The sequence below is a fragment of the Lynx rufus genome, unplaced genomic scaffold, assembly GCF_022079265.1.
Source record: "Lynx rufus isolate CCGP_SWC_20201006 ecotype Redwood Valley unplaced genomic scaffold, mLynRuf1.p SCAF_31, whole genome shotgun sequence".
NCBI lineage: Eukaryota > Metazoa > Chordata > Mammalia > Carnivora > Felidae > Lynx > Lynx rufus.
The window spans coordinates 4,268,865-4,288,045 of record NW_025814847.1 but is presented as its reverse complement, the minus strand read 5'-3'; the positions used below and the strand labels follow the sequence as shown (position 1 = coordinate 4,288,045).

The 19,181-nt window shown below is 39.9% G+C and overlaps 1 protein-coding gene across 1 annotated transcript in view; it reads right to left on the bottom strand.

Moving 5' to 3' along the window:
• ASH1L (ASH1 like histone lysine methyltransferase) overlaps positions 1 to 19,181 on the bottom strand; it is a 197,751-nt gene that overhangs the window by 174,177 nt on the left and 4,393 nt on the right. The gene's annotated exons all lie outside the window — the stretch shown is intronic.

The window sequence follows — 19,181 nt, the reverse complement described above, 5'->3', positions numbered from 1 at the left end:
ACACATTCCAGAGAAGGGTTTGGAGAGCGTGATTCTCTTCATTTCAAAACGGAAAAACTGAATCCAAGTGACACAGATCATATAAACAGCAGAATATCAATAAGCTAAAAAAGGACTTGAAAACAATGATCACTACCCTAGAAATGTATGTAAGAATAGAGAAATACTGTTTCCCTCGCTTGATCAAAGAGAAAAAGAATAGCATGCCTGAGGGCATATTCTGTGAATCCACTTAGGCAGTGAGCCTGGAAAAGCATGATTGTCAAACCCTATACACCAAATTTAAGTGTTTCTAGTAAAGATAAATCCAAATTCTGAAGATACTTCGCAGCAAAGAATGTTTTTTATCGGCTAAATGTAAACTGCTTAAAAACCAGTCCCTACAGAATGCTGATTTTAAACTTTCAAAGCAGTGTTCTTGGTGAATGATATTCTGTCGCAAAGATTTTGGAAAGGTATTTACACAATCTAGGTTCTCCATCCAGGGGCAAGGATGCCATGTTGTTACACAATATACTCTGGTTCACACTACAATGTATTAGAGAAACACAGAGCTAATAAGGCTGCTAGAACCTCTTCACTCTAAGAGGCAAATTCAACGTTCACATCACATGCAAATTTGGGATTGAAAGTATGTCTTCAAATCACTGAGACCATCCAGAACAGTCTAGTCCAAATTCAAGGGAAGCTAACACTAAATCTATAGCATGAAGCTCTCTTGCCTCGATCATTTTAGCTGTGAACAAACTTTTTAGAAGATTGCTAATTATATTAATAGGATATAAACATTCTATCAACAGAAAGTATGATAATCTAACAACATGTCAGATATCTATAAATTTACAAAGCAAATCACATTTCACAGTGATTTATGAATGTCCTATTGCTGTACATTCTGCAATATGACAATACCCAGGCAAGCAAAACAAATACAAAATTTCCAAACAGGAACTAATCAAACTTGTTTTTACCACCACACCCTATTCCCTCTATAAAGTGACCAGTACCTACTCACCCACACCCCCCATACTAATCTCACATCCAAGTAACAAACAATGGATCCAACAAAAATACACAAATTCACTGTTAATACAATGCTCTGGTCTGTGAGATACTACACCATTAGGGAAAACAATTCCACTAAGTTTGGAGACTGTCTTATGTAGATACCTTGTCTATCATGAGAGCCGGAAGGGAATCGACACACTTTGATAAACGCTATTTAGCAAGGCAATATAAAATCAACTACGTAGTTTCTAAATACTACAAATATTGAGTCCTTACAGTGCATTCAGCACTAGTTACATAAAAAAATTTACCAAGCTCTTAACACATGAGAAGCTCTGTGCTAATGTGTTATATAGATGATCTCGTGTAAGCCTCACCATGAGGTAGTTACTATTATTATTCCCTTTTCAGGGATGAAAAAACAAGTTAACAACCAACAAAAGGTTGAACCCAGGTCTGTCTGACTCCTCTTAAATACCAAGTTATGCTGCCTCCCAAAGGCCATTTTTGTTCCTGCCCTGACTACCCCTCTCTGCTACACCTGGCATATACTTGGTGTGTGAAATCCCCTCTTGTCTTCCATGGTCACACATTCCAGGGGCTCTCCATCTACCTCTGTGATCATTATACCACTTTCTTTATGGATTCATCAATCTTAATCTATCCCTTCATTCAATATTTAGAGAACCTCAAAATAGGTTTTGGGAATTGTAACACCCACTGTAGATATGGTTGTTAAGTAATATGATACGGTCCTAGGTCTCGTGAACTTTACATTTTGGAGGGGGGGGGCAGATAAATGACTAATTATTTAAACATGCAATAACAACTTATAATGAATGTGAAGGTACTAACTTTGTGAGCTAGCTTATCAAGGAAACTTGCAGGGACAGGGAATATAATGTTAGAAAAACAGCTAACTCTAATCTGAAACCCAATCTATTTGCCTGAAATAGCCAGGCAAAATGTGGAGGTAAGTATGTTCCCAAATTAGAGAACAGTATGTGTAAAAAATCCCTGAGATTTGTAAAGATTAACAGCAGATACACCAAAGGGGGTGACAGCACAAAACAAAAATGGAAAGATAAATGAAAATAGCTTGCAAAGAGCCTTGTTGGGCTATATTAAGGATTTGGAATCCAAAAAGAAACTCTAAGCAGGAGAGTAACAAGATAAATTTACATTTTAAGAAAACCTCTCCGCCTGCTGTGGAAGAAAGATTAGAAAGACAGTAAAAGTTGATTCTGGAACACCAGTTATTAGAGAGGTAGCACTGGAAATTAAAAAAAAAAAAAATGGATGCATTGAGACATATTGCAGGGGTGTTAACTGATTTGATTTGTTCACCAGATGCAGGAACAGAGGGAGAGAACTGAAGACTCAAGCAAGTGGTGGTACCACTGAGACATCCCATCACAAATACTTACCGAGTGCCCATCGTGGACAAGAACTGGGGGTACAGCAGTGCACAAAACACAAAAACCCCTGCCCTCATGGGGCTGACATCACAGAAGTTGTTTGGCAGGATGAGACAGAAAGAGGAGACTAAGAGTTCAATGAGAATGTTAAATGTCAGATGTCTGGGACACGCTGAAGTGGAAAGGCCAAGCTGCCAGCCCCGAATGCCCGCACGGGACACCTACGGAGAGAGTCAGTAGGACAACGCTATATAAATATATAATGGAGTTTTAGAAAAAAATGTTTTTAACTTGGGAAGAAAGGTAATTTATCTGAACTCTCTCTAAAATGTAAGAATAACTTTTCTTTCTTTTTAGGTAAGTACACTTACCTGAAATTACCACATTAGCTTAAAATAAGTAAAGTCTAGTTTGTCTCATCTGTGATCATGTCTTCTCTGTGGTCTTTACCAAACACACTTAGAGACTGTAATCACTGTTCTGTTTCTCAACGGTAAAAAAACATATAAATGAACTATAGAAGATTTAAAAAAATTACAGCACGCTATGTATCTTTCTCCTGGCTTTCATGCTCTTACAATGCTTATAGATGACCGGCCTATTTCTTAGGACCTACCACCCCAGCTAAGTGAGCACAGTGCCACAGCTAAGTGAGCACGAGCCACCAGTGGCTCGTCAGAAACGTGGCAGTCATCCTTGACTCCTCTCACTCTCCTACTCCCAACGTCAACCTGCCACCAAGACTCGTCAGTTCCACATAAATAATGTTTGATCACACCCGGTTCTAAGTCCACTACCGTCCACAACAGCAGATCTGACACAAAGCAGGGCAGCTTCCCACCTTCCCTGTGTATTTAACCTTGTTCCCCCCCGTCCCTTCTCTAAGATGTGGCCAGAAATATAACTTTTTTAGAATTTTTATTTATTTTGGGGCATCTGGGTGACTCGGTTGAGCATCTGATTTTGATTCAGGTCATGATCTCACACAGCTTGTGGGTTTGAGCTCGGTGTTGGGCTCTGTGCTGACAGCTCAGAGCCTGGGACCTGCTTCAGATTCTGTGCCTCCCTCTCTCTCTGCCCCTCCCCTGCTCATGCTCTCGGTCTCAAAACTAAATACGCACTCAAAAAAAATTAAAACTTTTAAAATACATTTTTCTTTTGAGAGAGCATGCACATACATGCAAACGTGCAAGTGGTGAAGGCGCAGAGAGAGAGACAGGGAGAGGGAGAGAGAGAAATCCTAAGTAATCTCCACACTGTCAGCGCAGAGCCCAACATGGGGATCGATCCCGTGAATCATGAGACCATGACCTGAGCCAAAATCAAGAGTCAGATGCTCAGCCGAATGAGCCACCCAGGCACCCCCAGAAATAGGATTTAAAAATAATCTGATTATGTCATTTCCCTGCTAGACCAAGGGAGATCTTAAGTGCTCATGCAGCATCTGTAAGTCTCTTAACACTCATCATCCTGGTAAGTTATGTGCTTTTGGTAAGTTACATGCACAATACCCAGATTTTCCACTATAGCATTTGTTCCATGAGACTAAGAATCCTGACTGCTTTATTTCCTGAAATATCCTTAGCAAAGTACCTGGAACATAAAAGGTATTCAATAAATATCTACTGACTGAATAAGCAAACATACATATTGCTGTATTTTAAGTTACGTATATAGACAATGACTAAAAGACAACAGAGTGAAAATGAAAATATTAAAGAATTGGCATTTTCTTTAAATATCATATAATCTTATGCTGTTATTATGATTTAAACAATAAACACTGTGTATCGCCATATAATTTGCTCTTCAGAAGTAAAAGGGTAAGCAGTATACTAAATGGCTTAAGACATTTTATACTGAATCACTGATTTTACATAAATCACTGAAATCACAAAAAGCTAGAACATCTTCATAAAGATAAAATTTGAACTGTGTTCCTAAATAATTTATACACCATAAACAACACTTACAGAGTTGGATAAAGCTTTCTTTACTCAACTACAGAACATTTCATTTAAAAGAGTGTGACAACCACCAATAACTTCTAACTTTCAAAGCACTAATCACCAATAAATCCAGCTATTTTCACACTTATGTACTGTATATAGTTCTTAAATTTCAAGATGCCAGAGATTTAAAAAGGATTTATGAATCATTGACCACATTTTCAGAAAATTTTTTTAACCACTACCACAATAAATATAATAATCAACTGTGTTATTTCCTAATTTTGGAAACATTAAACTGGGAGGAAAGAGTGTGTCTCATGAACAAGGAAATACTATATTATAGCAACAAACTAATTCTAGAAAGTCAAACCAGGAAAGTAAAATACAAGACATAAATCACAAATAGTTAGCCACAAGAGGAAAATAACATACAAAAAGCATTCCCAAAGCTAAATCCTGGGGGGGAAAATCATACTCACTATTACACAGATAATCTAATCAAACCTTGCTTAGCTCTTCCTGAGAAGTAGAGTTAACAATGACTCAATTATGTAACCTCAACTCTGTTTTTTAAAAAAGATGGGATGGGGAGCACCTAGCTGGGTCAGTCGATGGAACACGCAACTCGATCTCAGGGTTGGGGTTCAGAGATTACTTAAAAATAATACTTTTTTTTTTTTTTTTAACGTTGATTCATTTTTGAGAGACTGAGCATGAGTGAAGGAGGGGCAGAGAGGCAAGGAAACACAGAATCTGAAGCAGGCTCCAGGCTGTGAGTAGAGCCCAATGTAGGGCTCGAACCCATGAACCGGGAGATCATGACCTGAACTGAAGTCAGACACTTAACCAACGGAGCCACCCAGGCGCCCCTAGAAATAAAATCTTAAAAAAAAAAAAAAAAAAAAGTGGGATGGGGCTGTAGTTGCAAGGAATATATAGGGATGGTGATGCCTATCCCTAGAGAATTCTAAAATGGCAACAGGAGGGAAGAAAAAGTTACATCAGCTTTTCCCATAAATGAATTGTTACATTTGGACAAGGGTTAGGGGCTGTGAACTCAGGCCAATGCATGTGGTTTTACATTAAACAAAGGAGTCACTTCAAAAGAGCGCCATTCATATTGTAAACATCTTCCATTTGTTTTTCATAAAAATTTTCTTTGGAGAAATGAGTAGGAATGTGAGAGGGTGCAGACACTTTGGGAAACAGCCTGGCAGTTCTTCAAAAGGTTAAACAGAGTCACCACATGGGCCAGCAAGTTCACTGCTACGTATATACCCAAGAAAAATGAAAGCATACGTCCACACAAAAACGTGTACACAAATGTTCACAGCGATGTTATCCAGACAATGGAATGTGATTCATCCATGAAAAAGAATGAAGTGCTGGTACATCTTATGATGCAGACGAACCCTGAAAATTGATGCTAAGTGAAGGAAGCCAGTTCCAAAAGACAACAAATTACAGAATTCCATTTATGTGAAGTGTGCAAAAAAAGGCAAATCCATAGAGACAGAAAGTAGACTAATGGTTACCTAGGGACGGGGGAAAAAGGGAAGGCCGGGATGGAGTGACTGCTAACGGGCACCAAGATCAAATTTTCTAAAATCAGGTGGCGGTAATGGTTGTATAACTATGCGAATATACCAAGAACCACTGAATTGTACACTTTAAATCAGTGACTTGTACAGAACATGAAATACATCTCAATGAAGCCATTTAAAAATTTTTTGGCAGATCAAAATAAGGTATTTCAAGGAAGAGGTTCCCTTCCTATTTTGCATAAAAATGAAATATGGGCTAGAGGCAATCTTGTAAAACTCTTTTCAATCAATAGCTTTCAACATGGCAACAAGCTGATTTATTTGACATATGTTGCTACATGTTGACCTAATTGGCTATTCATATGGAGAAAACAAACTTAGACCCATTATATACAAAAATAATTTCTTCATAGATTTAATAGCTATGTGAAAAATAAAAGTACTTGAAAAATATTTGTGAATATTTCTATAGCCTATAATAGAGAAAAACATTTTTTTAAGTTTATTTATTTTGAGAAAGAGAGAGTGCACCCATGCATGGGGGAGGCGCAGAGAGAGGGGAAAAAGAGAATCCCAAGCAGGCTCTGCACTGACAGTGCAAGCCTGATTCAGGGCTCTGACTCACAAGCTGAACAGTGAGATCATGACCTGAGCCGAAACCAAGAGTCAGACACTTAACCAACTGAGCCACCCAGGCGCCCCGGTAGAGAAACCTTCTTAAGCAATTCAAGAAACTAGAAGCCATTAAGGAAAATACTGACAGATCTGATTATATAAAAACTCTATAGATCAGGATGTAAGAGTTACTCTACAAAATAGTAAATAAGAAACAATATACGAGAGATATGCATAAGCAATCACAGAAAAGATGGAAATAATCAAGTTGAAACAAAATGAGGCAGCACATCACTAGCAGTCAGGGAGGTGTGAATTAAAACAAGGTATTTTTCACTCTTCAGTTCGGTTGCATTCAATTTTTTTAATGTTTATTTATTTTTGAGAGAGACAGACAGAGTGGGAGCAGAAGAGGAGCAGAGAGAGAGGGGGGGGGAAGACACAGAATCTGAAAGAGGTTCCAGGCTCTGAGCTGTCAGTGCAGAGCCTGATGCAGGGCTCGAACTCATGAGCCATGAGATCCTGACCTGAGCTGAAGTAGGATGCTCAACTGACTGAGCCACCCAGGCGCCCCAAGTTCGGCTGAAATTTAAAACTCTGATAACTAATACCAGCAAAGTATACAGGAAAATACACATTGGCAGCCAGCATCATTTTGGAAAGCAGTATTTATAGTGTCCGTGACAATTTAAAATTTTACATACTCTTGGACTTCAATAGAAATTCTACTTTTGAGACTCTATCATAGAAAAACAAATGCACTAATAAGTGATTTATTATAGCACTGCTTAATGTGGCCACACACAAAAAGTTATAATAATTTATAAATTATAAATATTAAATATTTAACTATATATATATATATATATTCACACACACACACCCGAATTATAGAACTCTGTCTGCTATTTTTAAGCAAAAGTGCAAGCATGATCTTCTATCTATAAAGAGTAGGAAAAAAATCCTATGTATTTGTATGCACACAGAAATAAGTACGGATGATTATACCCTAACTGACAGCACTGGTAACTTTTGGAGGAAATGTTTGGAAGTAAAAATAATATAAATAATATAAAGTTATATATATTTTTTCTCAACTTACTGTAAAATTTCTATTAGCTGCACAATTAAACAAAAATCCAATAACAACATATTTTTAAAGGCTGAGCCGTCAGCCCAGAGCCCGATGCGGGGCTCGAACTCACGGACTGTGAGATCGTGACCTGAGCCGAAGTCGGACGCTTAACCGACCGAGCCACCCAGGCGCCCCTGACTAGTTATTTTCTTAAAACATTCCTCTCCTGTGTTTCCATTCAACAGACGACCACTCACTACACACATCTCTACCTTTTTATTATTTTATTGTGGTAAGAACGCTTAACGTGAGATTTACCCTCTTAAATGCTGAAGTGTAAGCTACACTATTGTTGACCACAGGCATAACGTCATGCAGCACAGCACACCTCCAGAGCTTATTCATCTTGCTTGACTGAAACTACAAAGTTGATAAGGAGTTCTCCATTTCCCCCACTCCTAACTACATACCGCCTCAAACTGCATCACCATCCTTTCTTTCTTAAGGGAGAAAAAAAGGTAAATTGGACTTTGTAAAAAAAAAAAAATACCAACTTCTGTTAATCAAAAGAAGCCACATGAGAGTGAAAAGGCCCCACACGGGATGACATCATCTGTAGCGCCTACATCGGAGTAAAGGACTGCATTCAGAACATGTATTAGGAGGGTACTTCACAAAAAAGATATCCCAACATCCAACAAGCACTAAAAGATGCACAGCCTCACCAATAATCCCAGAAATGCAAATCAGTAAACACCGCAAAATACTATTACCCACTAGAATGCTAAAATTAACAAGAATGACACCAAATGTTGGTGAGGATGCGGAACAAATGGAATACGTACACACTACTGGTAGAGCTATAGAGTCATACGATCAACTGGGACAACTGACAGTATTTACCAAAGACAAAAATATGCTTACCCTGTGGCCCAGCAGTTCCACTCCTAGGTATACACCAAAGAGAAATGAGGGCACAATGTTCCCCTAAAGGGGGGAGGTGGCCAGGTAAGGCTTCACAGCATCAACCTGAACCGTCTCAGAAGATGGGTAGGTGTTGTCTAAGCTGCCAGGCACTGGGAGGAACACGGAAGTCATGGAGACATAAACGCACTGAGTTGGGGAATGGTGGCGTTTCCAAACAGCTGAAGCCCAAGGGTAAGAGACTCAGCGAGGCACAAAGCTGAAGAACTACACAGGACCTTGAAGAAAGCGCTGAACTGTCTGTTCTGCCAAGGGACACGGCCAGGTTTGGATTCAGAAATTACATTCAGAGAGCTGTTGTGTGATGTAGCTGGGGAAGCTAGGTAACTGTAGCCAGGAAGCCAGTCAGGGAGGGGCACCGACAGATAATGATCACTTTGCTGCCATTTCACCCATTCCGAAGAATAGTTTTCTTAAACCCAGCCTGCCATTCTAACATTGGCATGTTACTTTAACTGATGATTCTCCAGAAATCACTGTATCACCAAAATGGTGAAGGGGAAATGAAGGTGGGCAGATGACAGATGGTCTAGCAATGAGTTACTTAAACCACTCTCCAACCACCACTGTCCTTACAGGAGTTTATTTCGTTTTTAGGAGCAATCTCTGTTGAGAAACAGGTAAATAATGCAACTGTCACCCCATAACATTCATAATTAGGAGGCCTATGAAATAAGGGATGGTGGCCCAGAAGCAAAGTAACCTGTAAACTCCCAACAATTCTACAGCGAAAAATTTATCTGTGTATGTGTACTCCAGAAAAGGGCACAAAGATTTCATTATATTCTTTTTATTTAATGTTTATTTATTTTTGAGAGAGAGACAGAGAGACAGAGCACGAGTGGGGGAGGAGCAGAGAGAGAGGGAGACACAGAATCCGAAGCAGGCTCCAGGCTCTGACGTGTCAGCACAGAGCCCGGCGCGGGGCTCGAACTCACGGACTGCGAGATCATGACCTGAGCCGAAGTCGGACGCTCAACCGACTGAGCCACCCAGGCGCCCCAGATTCCATTACATGCTTAATGGGGCCCTAACTCCTACCGCCACCAAACAAATTATGATCCTATTTTTGAGGCCAGCTCAAAGATAAGGTACAGAATGGATGCCCATGAAACTAGGAAATGGCCACTTTAACCATTTAAATTGTAAGCCTCCGTTTCCAGATTTTGTGGAACAGATTCACCTAGAAATATTTTTCGAGGCTTATTGGAATCCCAAATCATATTACTATCTTAAGTATCTCAGTTCTACTTAAGAAGATCACCTCTAAACTACCTGGAAATTTTTGGTAGTTTTTTTTTTTTTAAATGTTTATTTTGAGAGAGAACAGGCAGAAGCGGGAGAGGAACAGAGAGGGGCGGGAGAGAGAGAGAATCCCAAGCAGGCTCCACACTGACAGCACAGAGCCCAACATGGGGCTCGATCCCAAGAACGATGAGACCATGACCTGAGCCAAAATCAAGAGTTGGACACTTAACCAACTGAGTCACCCACGTCCCCCGGTAGTATTTTTGCATGGACACTATTTACCTGGAAGAGAAATGGTTCTGTAATACACACAACTGATGATTCTGACTTTGACTGGGAAAAAGAGATTACACATGATGGACCCTTAATTCTCCGATGAGCTCTACAAAACTGCAACAAGATGTCAGATAAACCCTGGGGAATCCATTATTAAAAATATTTCTCCCCTCAACGTTCTGGGATTAATTTCTCTTCCTGGACTGACAAAGTCCAAAACTACTGGCCTTTGAGGCATAGTGCCAATCCAACAGATGGGCTCTACATTTTCCTAATGGTAGAAGTGGACTGTCACGTGTGAAGTCATTTTCTTCAGCAAGAGAGCATCCGTTTCCTGCAGTAGCTAAGAGGAATTCTGATAGAGTCTTAAATCAACAACACAAAATAACCTATATGCTGTGACTGCCTTTATCTGTAATTTCTATTACTTTCCATTTCTGACACCTCAAATACATTTAAATTTTTTTTAATGTTTATTTATGTCTGAGACAGAGAGAGACAGAGCACGAGTGGGGGAGGGGCAGAGAGAGAGAGAGAGAGAGAGAGACAGACAGACAGACAGACAGACAGACACAGAATCCAAAGCAGGCTCCAGGCTCCGAGCTGTCAGCACACAGCCTGACGCGGGGCTCAAACTCGCAGACCGCAAGATCATGACCTGAGCCAAAGTCAGACGCTCAACTGACTGAGCCGCCCAGGCGCCCTGACACCTCAAATACATTTAAACAGGTCCCTACCCAAACTCAGAAAATGTCCCAAAATATGCAGTAAGTCAATCTAAACAATATTAAACCCCTTAATACTTTCAAGTATACTTTCAAATATACATGTATTCTAGGATACTAGATGTGTTGGCTCAGTTAAGTCCACAGATGAAAACCTAGCTTCTTTAAAGGAACGTTTAACAATGCCCAGTGACAGACCAAATAAGAAAACAGGAGGCAGCTCGATCTTTACTCTGTAAATTTTCAAAGCTAGAAATCGTTATCACGTGAATGGGTAAGAAGCTTCCAGTCTTTTTCTTTTTTTAAGTTTGTTTATTTATTTTGAGAGAGACAGAGAAAGCGAGTGGGGGAGAGGCAGAGAGAGAGAGAATTACAAGCAGGCTCCGTGCGGTCAGCACGGAGCCCGACGTAGGGCTCAAACTCACAAACTGTGAGATCATGACCTGAGCTAAAACCAAGAGTAGGACGCTTAACCAACTGAGCTACCAAGGCGCCCCTTTAGTTGTTTAAACTCAACACAGGGCTCGGACTCAAGACCCCAAGGATCGAAAGCTGCCCACTCCTCTGAGTGAGCCAGCCAGCACCCCCAAACTTCATTATTTCATAAGTTTGTAATTGCTTTACTCTACGTTGACCTCCACAATGGATACTTAGGAAGGTAATGACCATTCTGACCATCTTTTCAGAGTAATCCAGTAATCCAGGCACTATGGTTTTTAGTTTCATATGAGTATTCTGATCTCTGCAACACAATCCAAGAGCTATTCAACAGATGAAAAATAATTTAGTTCATTAGCTATTTTATTTTTGTCTCTATGTCTTTACCAGTTAGTACTTGCTGGGTTTTCTGAAGAAAGTACTACTCCCAAAATTATCGAATGATTCTCTCAGCCCTGGCATTATTGATTAAATGCCTCTAAATGTCCAGAACACCCCACAATTCACTCTAAGAACTTCATCTCTACTCTAGCTACACTCACTCTCCAGGTGATCTCATCAAGTCCCATGGTTCTAAATAGTACCTCTCCACTGATCAACTACCAAATTTATATTTGCCACAATCCTGAGACTTATATATCAAATTGCTTACTCAGTATCTCAACTTGAAACATTTGATAGAAAACGCGAAGTCAGTATGTCCAAGCCAAATTCTTAATTTCTGCACTCCTGCAACCTGCTTCCTCCAGTGTTGCACATTTCACTCAGTAAACAGCACCCAACAGTGAGGCTATCGTGGGAGTCAATCTTAACTACTCTTTGACTCAGACCTCACAGCCAATCCGAGTTCTCATTCCCCACCTTTAAAAATATGTCTCAAATCTGGGGGCACCTGGGTGGCTCAGTTGGTTAAGCGTCCAACTTCAGCTCAGGTCATGATCTCACAGCTCGTGAATTCGAGCCCCGCGTCAGGCTCTGCGCTGACAGTTCAGAGCCTGCAGCCTGCTTCAGATTCTGTGTTTCCCTCTCTCTCTGCCCCTTCCCTCTCTCACTCTGTCTCTTTCTCTCTCAAAAATAAACATTAAAAAAAAAAAGTTAAGAAAAATAGATCCCAAATCCATCTCCCTGAAAATACCCTCGTTCAATTCACAGTCATCTCTTAACTCAAATATCACAACGGCTTAAATGGTCACTCTGGTTATAACACTCTTGCTTTTCAAAGTGTATACATTAGATCAAGTTATCTCCCTACTCAAAACCTCCCAACAGGTTCCTATCAAATCTAAAATAAAACCTACACACTTGGTCAAGTCTTTTAAGTGTCTACATTATACAGCCCCGACTACCTCTTCTACCTATTTCCTATCATTCACTCCCACCTTGTTTACGCTGTTCTAGCTCTTTCTCTTTTCTTTTTAATGTTTATTTATTTTTGAGAGAGATAGAGACGAACACAGAGCACGAGCAGGGGAGGGGCAGAAAGAGAGGCAGACACAGAATCCGAAGCAGGCTCCAGGCTCTGAGCCGTCAGCACAGAGCTTGACGTGGGGCTCAAAACAACAAACCGTGAGATCATGACCTGAGCCAGTCAGACACTTAACCAACTGAGCCACCCAGGCACCCCTCTTCTTTCTTTTTAAATGTTTTTTATGTATTTTTGAGAGAGTGCAAGCAGGAGAGGGGCGGGGGGACAGAGGATCCGAAGCAGGCTCCGCACGGACAACAGGGAGCCCAATGCGAGGCTCAAACTCACCAACCATGAGATCTTGACCCGAGCTGAAGTCGGACACTCAACTGAGCCCCTCAGGCAGCCCTAGCCCTTTAGTTCTTAAACACACCAAACACAGTACTGCCTCGGGGCTTATGCTCGTGCCCCACGCAGCTACATGGGGGTCTCACATCACACAGGTCTCTACTCAAGTATCACTGCCTCAAGGGACTTCCCCAACCATCCCCCATCTCCTTACTTTATTTTCCTTTATAACACCTAACATGAAAATGCTGTAACATCACACCCATTTGTTTAACATCTATCTTACTAGAAAGTGAGCACCGGGGCGCCTGGGTGGCGCAGTCGGTTAAGCGTCCGACTTCAGCCAGGTCACGATCTCGCGGTCCGGGAGTTCGAGCCCCGCGTCGGGCTCTGGGCTGATGGCTCAGAGCCTGGAGCCTGTTTCCGATTCTGTGTCTCCCTCTCTCTCTGCCCCTCCCCCGTTCATGCTCTGTCTCTCTCTGTCCCAAAAATAAATAAACGTTGAAAAAAAAAAATTTAAAAAAAAAAAGTGAGCACCATGAAAGCAGTTGTGTTTTTTTTTTTTTTAAAGTGTTCTCTATACCCATGTGCGGCTTGAACTCAAGACCCCGAGATCAAGAGCCAAATGCTCTACCAACTGAGCCAACAAGTTGTCCCTGAAAGCAATGACTTTTCCTTTTATTCACTGCTGTATCCCCGGGGCTTAACACAGTATCTGATATGATGTAAGTATACAATTAATACTTAGAAAGAATATGTATTCTTTGTTAGAAATGCTGGTTTCAGTTTTTATCTGACTCTGAATGGAAGACTTAAGCCACTGATATCCCAGAGGACTAAATGTCCAATGGACTGCTTGGATAAAACACAGACACACAATAAGGATCCTCAAGAGGAAGAGATTTTTTCCCCTAGACCTGACTTGCCCTGGCATAAAATAATCATACCCCAAGACATTCTTTCAGAAATCTCCACTACACCTTGCTTGAACCACATGTAATATGATGGGAGCAGCACATATTACAGCAGTACTGATCTTGTTCTGGAAAAGCAAAGTTAAAATACCCAAGGACCTTATTTTGTTCATTCATCACCGTATCCTAGTGCCTGGCACACAATAAGCACTCACTAAATATACGTTGGCCCTGTTTCTGAATGAAATTAGGTGGTTTAGTGAAAACAATGGGTTCTGCTTTAGAAGGATACACTGGCCTCCTAAAAAAACAAAGTGCTGGTCAGCTTTAAGAGGAGAATTGTCCTCACTAAACCCAATTCAGTTCAAAGACTTAAGGCTCTCTGCCCCAAAAACTTCACACTTCAGTGAAGATATATTCCTGTGCACTATGGAGAGAATCCTTGACTTGGTAAGAAGCAGCAGCCAAACACAAAGCCTAGTCTGGGGGTGCCTGGCTGGCTCGGTCAGTAGAGCATGCGAGCTCTAATCTCGGGGTTTGAAGTTCGAGTCCAACATTGGGTGGAAATTACTTAAAAATAAAATCTTAAAAAAAAAAAAAGCCTCGCCTGGAGTTAAGTGGGAAAATATAAAAGTAGAATCCATATGTAAGGAAAATAAGATAAACTGAGAATTAGAAAAAAAACACATATATATGTAAGGAAGTTGTTTAATACACTTTCAAAAAACGTGTTTTGCATAGTCTTTTCTCCTATAGGCAATACACATAAGGGAGGTCATTTGCTTTGCTAAAAAAATTTCTCTTTTCAGGAAATAAATAAGAGAAATTAATACTAACAGCAAATCTACATTATGCACCTGCTGTACGACACAGATTACGCTAAGCACTTTACACACATTACCTAGTACAATCTTTCCACAATCCTATGCTATAAGTATTATCGTCATCTTACAGTCAAGAAAACCAAGGACTGTAAGTGTTTTGCTAAAGATTACACAGTAAGTAGCAAACTGGGATCTGAGCCTAGTCAATCCGATTTCTGAGTCCATGATCTTAATCACTATTTGGGATTTTCAACAAATTGAAGGGAAATATACCAATGTGGAGCTGGAAGACTTGTTCATTATTAAGAAGAGCAATTATACAATTTTTTTATTCGGCTGGACATATAATCAACGCTTGATTAAAATGCTGAACAAGTATACTCTAGTAAGAGTTTCCAAGTAACTAAAACATAATTATTTTCTTGACTTTAATCTTTGTTAGAAATTAACAGTAATAATATAGTACTATTTTGTCTAGGCAGAATGTACAGAACATGGCTCCATCTTCATTTTGCTGATGACCTCTAAGCACAAAACCCAACCTAACATAGTACTGGAGACACAAGAAGTCATAGGAGACTAGGTGGAAAGTATACTGATCCAAATTACAGTCCCCGGAACTCATTCTGCTATGTTATTTCCATTTTCACGTCTTTGCAGATATCTTTCCTGCCGAGAGCACCCCCTCTAAGCCTTACTGAATAACTCATATTTATCCTTTAAGACCTGGTTCCTCCCCCTTGCAGGAAGCTATCCTTAACCTTTCCTCTCCCTCCACAGATCTAATAACTTTCTCCCTTCTCTACCTGGGAGAAATGTATCACACTGCATATTGTAATTTGTTAACAAGATGTTGCTCTTTCTAGATTCACTACTTCGAGGCAGAAAAAAAAAAAAAAAAAAAGTCTTCTCTTCTCCCAACACCTAAATGCAGAAATGGAAATGAAATGAGCACTGAAAAATGTTGGTTGAATGACAGACGAACAGAAAGAGTACTTGTTAAACAGAATTAAACCTTGGCTTTATCTACAGTTTCGTAATTTTTTCCCCTTAAACACACACACAAAATCAACTTAAATATCTCCCTTTTGGGGCACCTGGGTGGCTCAGTCAGTTAAGCATCTGACTCCTGATTTCCACTCAGGTCAGGATCTCACGGTTTGTGAGTTCAAGCCCCACATCAGGCTCTTTGCTGACACTGCAGAGCCTGCTGAGGGTTCTCTCTCTCTCAAAACAAACACACTTAAAAAATCTCTCCCTGTAGGTTCAAAGTGATTGCTCTTTTTTTTTTTAATTTTTTTTTTTTTAACGTTCATTCATTTTTGAGACAGAGAGAGAGCATGAATGGGGGAAGGTCAGAGAGAGAGGGAGACACAGAATCTGAAACAGGCTCCAGGCTCTGAGCTGTCAGCACAGAGCCCGACGCGGGGCTCGAACTCATGGACCCCAAGATCATGAGCGCAGCCGAAGTCGGACGTCCAACTGACCGAGCCACCCAGGTGCCCCAACAGCTTTTTTCTTTAATGTGCTTCTATGTCTAAATTTTAACTTCCCAACGTATGTGATCACTTAGCCTGATGTAAACTATACTTGAGATTTACATCCTCCAATCTTCTGTGAAGACCTTTATACTATAGTACTGTTCACCCACTAATTACTATACATGATTGATTCACTCCATTTTCTCAGCTGTCAGCTGTTTCTTCTTTCGAAGACAATCATATATATGTATATATGAAACATATATATATATATGTTTAGTTATTTTGAGAGAGAGAGAGAGCACACACATGCGAGCAGGGAAGGGACAGAGAGAGAGAGAGGGAGAGAGAGAGAATCCCAAGCAGGCTCCACACAGTCATTCAGAGCCCAACTCAAGGCTCAAACTCACAAACCACTGAGATCATGACCTGAGCCAAAAGAGTCGGACACTTAACCGACTGAGCCGCCCAGGCCCCCCTCAAAGATAATCTTTTAAATTCTCTCCATTCAAAGAATGGAGGCTTCTTATATTAGTAAACACTTAAATTCTGGTGCTTTCATTTTCAGCAGTGCTGAATTTTAGGAAACCTTATTAGGCGCACCTGGGTGGCTCAGTTGGTTTAGCGTTTGAATTCAGCTCAGGTCATGATTTCAGGGTTTGGGAGTTCAAGCCCCACATCAGCCTCACCACTGGGGGGTGCAGAGCCTGCTAGGGATTCTCTCTCTCTCTCCCTCTGCCCCTTCCCACTTGCTCTCCCTCTCTCTCTCTCTCAAAAATAAATAACTTAAAAAAAAGAAACCTTACCATAAGTAATGTGTCCTGAATATTCTAAATAGTATCATTTATACTAAGAAGACAACAATATAGTTACTTTCTAATCTAACAAAAGTCCACCTGTGGTATCAGGACAAATAAAACTGAATGAGAAGAATGACTTAATGTCAAGTGTGGAAAAGATAGAAAAAATGTAAAGCAAGATTACATCAAAGATTAACGATTTATTTCCTATGGGACTATAACATAAGATGTAACAAAAGATAAGTTAACCAAAGTTTCACTAGAGATAGCATTCACTTTCATAATTATAACTGTCAGTGTTTTATAGAAGGCTAAATTTTACTTTACTCACAATCGCTTCAAATCTCAACACTTTGATTTATCTTCCTAACAGGAATATTTACTTTCTTTTTCTACAGTGTTTCTACTCATCATGATTATTATGCTCCATGATTCGTATTTAACAACTGAAGCAATGGTATGGACTTTCAAATGTCCACAATCAGAATTTCAAAATTCAAAATAATGTTATTTTATACTCTTTAAGTCAGATTTTAGACCAATTCCGGCTCCTGTTCAACATTACCAGTTATCATTGGATTTCTTTGCAGTAATTGGGTCCAGTTAGAAAATCAAGAACAAGAACACAAAAACATTTTTTAGCGTCTTGTCACTATGACTTAAAAAAAAAAAAAAAAAAAGACTACAAGAGACACATTATTTCTCACTTTGTACATTAGAAAAAAGCTGATAAGCTTTTCTGGCAAACACAGAAACTGTTCACGCATCTTTCAACGCAAACATCTAAAAGCAGTGAGGTGAATTCTACGCCATTCATTTCTAATGGTTTGCAGAGGGAATCACAACTGACAGGTAAAAGAGATTAGAAGTAGTTTAATTCCACTTATCAGATACTTTTATTTAAAAAGTTATATAAACCTGGGGCGCCTGGGTGGCGCAGTCGGTTAAGCGTCCGACTTCAGCCAGGTCACGATCTCGCGGTCCGGGAGTTCGAGCCCCGCGTCGGGCTCTGGGCTGATGGCTCAGAGCCTGGAGCCTGTTTCCGATTCTGTGTCTCCCTCTCTCTCTGCCCCTCCCCCGTTCATGCTCTGTCTCTCTCTGTCCCAAAAATAAATAAACGTTGAAAAAAAAAAATTTAAAAAAAAAAGTTATATAAACCTAACTATGAAGAAATAATTCCCCATTTAAGTATAAAAAGAACGCACACACTGAAGTATTTATGAACGAAATGATATAATATCTGAAAGGTTTGTGTCAAAATAAACAAAGCGGGGAAGAAGGCAGAGAGGTCGCAGATGGGGACAGTGTGATAGCTAGGTACGTACGGGTTACTGTTGCAGCTGGATGTTGAGTACATAAGGACTCACTACACTAATTCTCTTTATTTTTGTTATGTTTGAAACTTCCTACGTTTAAAAAATGAGTCAAATAAAATGGGAAAAGGTACACATACAATCCTGTCATCAACTTGCATATGTCTAAGAGCAAATGACTAAAAACTATGATGAAAAGCAGGGGCACCTGGGTGGCTCAGTCAGTTCAGCATCTGACTCTTGATTTCAGCTCAGGTGATAATCCCAGATAATCCCAGGATTGAGCCCTGTGTCGGACTCCATACAAAGCGTGGTGCCTGCTTAAGGTGTTCGTTCTCTCTCTCTCTCTCTCTCTCTCTCTCTCTCTCTCTCAAAAAAATAAATAAAAACAATGAAAAGCAAAACCAATTAATGCTAAAATAAAATTTTATAGATTAGATGTTCAGTGAAAATAGATGTTCAATGAAAGCAATACAACTCTTGAAAAAACAAGGTTATCAAATTTCTGTCATCTCTTAAATCCATAATTATGTTGTGTCAACCTCACACTGCCATTAACCACCCCCAATGTAGCAGTCACTAAAATACTCATTTCTAAAACATGAAATGTAAGATTGACAGTTATCACTAAGAAGACAAATCGTAAGTATGAAAAAGCTAACCTCCCCACACAAAATATAAACAAAAAATTTTTTCAAGAAATTTAAAGAAATAAATAATTTGAAAAAACTAGCAAAATATCTCAAAATAAAACAAAAATTACTTTCATTTCCCTCTTTTATGGCAGCCAGGTTTAAGGTATGTCATCCCTCA